The sequence below is a fragment of the Lucilia cuprina genome, chromosome 4 (assembly GCF_022045245.1).
Source record: "Lucilia cuprina isolate Lc7/37 chromosome 4, ASM2204524v1, whole genome shotgun sequence".
Lineage (NCBI taxonomy): Eukaryota > Metazoa > Arthropoda > Insecta > Diptera > Calliphoridae > Lucilia > Lucilia cuprina.
In genome coordinates this window covers 47,638,716-47,643,629 of record NC_060952.1, presented here as the reverse complement: position 1 = coordinate 47,643,629, position 4,914 = coordinate 47,638,716, and positions in this window count along the sequence as shown.

The following is a 4,914-nucleotide window of genomic DNA, read 5'->3' as shown; positions in this document are numbered from 1 at the left end:
ATTTCAGTGCAAATAACACCTTTTTCCCACAAATTGCTAAAAATTGTCTGGAAGAAATCTAATTTTAACATAAAATTTTGAAATAACTCCATCTGTTGACTGCTTCTGGCATTATGATTTGAAATTTATTTAACCTCGATTAAAACCTTTTGCCTTATACGCCTGGTGTACAGTGCAAGAACTAACATTTAGATTTAATAAATCCAATTGTTTAAAAAAATGCTGCTAGTAATTGTTATTTTTATTTAAAAAAATTAATATGAAAATTTTATTTGGATTGTATTTCATTTCTTAGAAAATACAAATTGCTTTTGATTTGTATTTTATATTTTCCGTAAAAATTACTGAGAACCTTCTCAAACAAAAATCAATAATAAAAAACACAAATAATTTTTAAATCATAGGTTAGGTTAGGTAAGAAGGGCAGCCACTCAATCAAACATGAGTGGTTCACATGGGATTACCTAGTTGCGGTTCCGTTGTGTTACCCTAATGGTCGTAGGAGTTCAATTTATTTTTACTCTCTACTTCCAGTTTTAAACCAATCAGTTTGATTTACAATGTTTAGGATATTCTTTAGACATATCCCAGATAGCTCATTCAGACAAGATAAAGATGCAAGGCCGAAACATTGTTCTCTGCTTTTATTGAATGATGGGGAATAACAGAGAAGGTGAGGTATTGTTTCCTCTTCCTGCTCATTATTACAACTTCTACAGTAGTTGTTATATTCGAGACCCGTTATGACTGATACCAGCACTCTTATCTGTTTCTTGCGAAAGCTTAATAGTAAGCTTGACCTGGGAGCATCGTATAGAGGTCAAATTGATCTCGAGTTAAGACAGGTGGTTTCACTGAACCATCTGATTTGAACCATATGTTCAGGAACCCATATTAGCGTTATCCTAGAATGTCTCGCTATCTCGTTCAAAGATACCCGGCATTCTTTATAAAGTTTTCAATCTTATCCTTTGATATAGTATCCAGGAATTTGCCAGATACCATAGGCGACAGTCTTAATTCTCCTTTTATCCAGTTAATTCAGTAAGGAGTTTATAGCCACATTCCAGAGTAGGCGAGATAGGACTCCCCTTTGGTGTTCCACGACTAGCAAGTCTTGAGACATTGACTCCGGCCATCGTTGCACTTATGACCCTATTACTCAGAATTTTTTTTATAAGCTGCTGAGTTTGATGATCAACCCCTAGTCCATCAAGGCACCTTCGATGTCAAGGAAGGCAACTCTTTATGCGTTAGTGAACTTTCTACATGTCCCACTAGAGAGTGTAGAGCCGTTTCTACATACTTGACTTTAGTATACGAATGTTGTGATTTGGAGATCAATTCCGTGGGGATGGTTAATCTCAGGTGTACATCAATGACCCTTTCAAGAGTCTTGAGAAGACGCAAGACTGATTGGTCTATAGTCTTTTGGTTTGGTATGTGATGTCTTCCCCCCTTTAGGAATAAAGACCACATTATATCTCATCCACATATGAGGGATGTATAGCAACCTAAGGCATGCTTTGTAGATCTTTTGATCCGCAGGTATAATACCATCTGGACCCGGAGATTTTTATGGGTCGAAACTGTTAAGCGCCCATTGGATTCTCTCTCTATTAATGACTATAGAGCTAGAATCAGACGCTAACCAGGTCTGTCGTCTTCTCATTAAGAGGTTGACATCCCGGAAAATGAGTGTCCAGCAGCACTTCCAAGGATTCTCTGCAGGGACGAGTAAAGTTGGTTACGTTGAACTTCCCAGTTCGTCTTCCTTCTATTAAGAATACTATTCATATTCCCTCTTATATCACCAATCATAAAGTCTATATATCGATGGTCTGACAACCAACAGTCGTTAGATACGGTCTAATGCGTAATACATTCGCTGTGCTTAGCACTCACGAGCGTAATGTCTAGTACCTCTCTTCTGATAGATACAATAAAAGTGGGTTCTGAACCCCTATTTACTACTTCTAAATTTCTATTAATAATGAAATTGAAAAGTGGCTCACCACATGTGTTGGTGTCTTTGCTACCCCAAATACTGTGGTGCGAGTTAGCGTCAGCACATATGATGACAGGGATATTGTGCATATTCGCCTTATCTACCAATCTGCGGACATTGTTATTGGAAGGACAATCCCCGTGGTCACGGGCCATATAGCTAGAAACCAGTCATGTGGTAGTACCGCCATGTTCTAGTGCAGCTGCAACCGTATCTTCATCACTGAATTCAGATAAGATGAAGAGGCCTGCGTGGTATCTGCTCAGGAGTCACCACATCAAGCTTAGATCCACCCCATACCTCACCCAATTGCGAAATAGCAGACTTGAGCAGCAACGCTGAGCGTTCGTCTGCACAAGCCATTAATTTAACGTGGCCCTGGAACCATCCAGAGTCATCCCATTGAGGAGGTGTGCCTGGGATCTCTTTGAGACCTTGCCAGAACACTTCCACAAGTTTTTGCTTCACCAAATCCCAGTTAGACTAGGATATGAATCCGTCAACATCGCTTCGGTCAATGACGGCCTGAACGAGGCTCTCTTTAGCAACTTTACTGAAAGAGCGCTTCATTGACTTCTGCACTTGTTTTGGACGTTTCGTCCCTAACTGCTGGCTTGTAGAAGCAGCTTCCTCCTCTGAAGGTTGCCGTTTAGGCGCCACTTCCGTTTTCACTTCGGCGGGAGGTGAAGCATTGTCGTTGCCAGCAATCTGGGCGTTGGTCCATTGGAGGGAAGCTGATTGCTCCGTGATGAGTTCCCCGGGTGGTTTGGACCCGAGTAGCTCAATAATCCTGAAGGCGGAACCCCTCGTAGTTCCCGCCCGCTTGGAGGGTTTTTTGTGCCGAGTCGATTGTTGATTGCCGGACTTGACAGGGGGTGGTACAACCCCAGGACAGGAGGATACCGCCACTGAACTGAAGTTTTGTATTATATTATTATTAATGAACCATTTTCTTTAAAAAAGACAATATATTTTTTTTGGTTGCTATATCCCTGGCACTTCCTTCAGGTGACGATTCAATGCATTTTTGGTTTTAAATCAAGGAGTAATGTTATATGTATATCTTGAATAAAAAATTATATATTTTACCTCATAATGTTTAAATTAATTTTATATTTTATATAAATATTTAATGCATCTCCCAAAAACCAGTAATGTGTCTACAAAAAAGTTCTTCGTTAAAAGATTTTCTTTATGACGTTTACAACTTCTTTTGACGTTTACAACTTACCTATACTGAAAATACATTTCAAGTATTAAAACAAATCTATATCGGAAGCCACTGTTAATGAATCCTACCATGATGGTGTGGAGGGTATCAAAAAACTGAAAAGATTTGTAATTGCTTTTGGTTATTTGTATGATCATTTGCTTAGCGTAATAAAAAGTTCAACAGACTGGTGGACAGATAGACAGACAGACGGATATATATTTCTTCTTGATTTTGATTATTTGTATGATCATTTGGTTAGCGTAATAAAAGATTGTACGCGGATTTTAAACTGCAATAATTGCGTCAAAATCAAAATTTTTGTTGTGATTTTGTAATTTTACACTCTATTGTTATATCAACAGATAGGCAAAGAGACTGATGGACAGACAGTCGGACATGGCTAGAAAATATTAATATTTAATGCTCGTTTTTATTAAACTAAGAAAAATATTTTATACTAATTTTAGATACTCTTGTTATCCCTTTATAGCTATCGTGATTTCAACAGACAGACGGACATGGCTAGATAATCCTAATATTTAATACTCATAATAATTAAGCTAAGAAAAATATTTTATACTAATTTAAGATACTGTTTTTATTTTTTTTGTTTTTGTTTTTAAAAAACAGAAATGATTTATTTTAGCTTTTGATTAATTATATGATTATTTGTTTAATGTAATAAAATGTTGAATTGGGAATTATTTAAAACTCTAATATATTGTACCAAAGTCAAGTTTTTTTGTGATAGAATTTCTTATCACACTCAAAAAATTGCAGAGCATTATCGTTTCAGCATTTAAATGTTGAATAAAGAGTATGCTATTCGTGTCAGCCGAATGTTATTAACACAGCACCAAATACTAAACAAACCTTACCAACATAGAATATATTTCTGTAATTTCAGCACTCTAGCTGATCTTGTTATTTCTATCATGATTTCAACAGACAGACTTACGGACATTGCTAGATTGCTATATAATCCAATAAGGACCCAGAATATACACTTTTGTGGGTCAACGACCAATATGTTACAAACGTAATAACAATATCAATATACCCCCATTTTTATGGTGGATATAAATCCAATGTACATACATATGTATTGATTTGCCCATTTTCGAATTTCAATTTTATTAAAACTTACTTTTTTAATACTTGCTGCTAATCTTTTTTTATCGAAATTTTTGCACTTTGATATCTGATTTTTTTTCACAAATTTGCTCAGGTTGGGTATTGAAACCGAAAATTTACTTGTATAATTACAGCGTATAAGTAATGTTGTCAAGCAACCAAAGTTAAAAGAAATCTAAATGATACAAATGGTTACAAGTCAATTTTAGACGTTTAAGACATTTTTTGAAGGCGGTTTGTATGGGGGCTAGGGTCAAGTAAGGGCCGATCCTTATGAAAATTGTTGCAGTGCTCCTTAATTATACCCCCTTGACACTACTCCTATGGGGATTTGAAAAAAAATTTGCGTGGGGGTACCTACAATGTGCCTTTTTGAGGGGGGTACAATATCTGCTGCCCAGCAGTCCTGACTGCCTTGCTCGTGGGCGTACCCTAATAATTTCATGTTGCTTTGTTAGTAAACTAAGGTTAGTAGTTTTTATTTTGTTTAAGTTAGTTTATTAGTTTCTAACTACAGAGATGTAATTTGGCTCATTGGCCTATTTGATTAGGGTTCCAC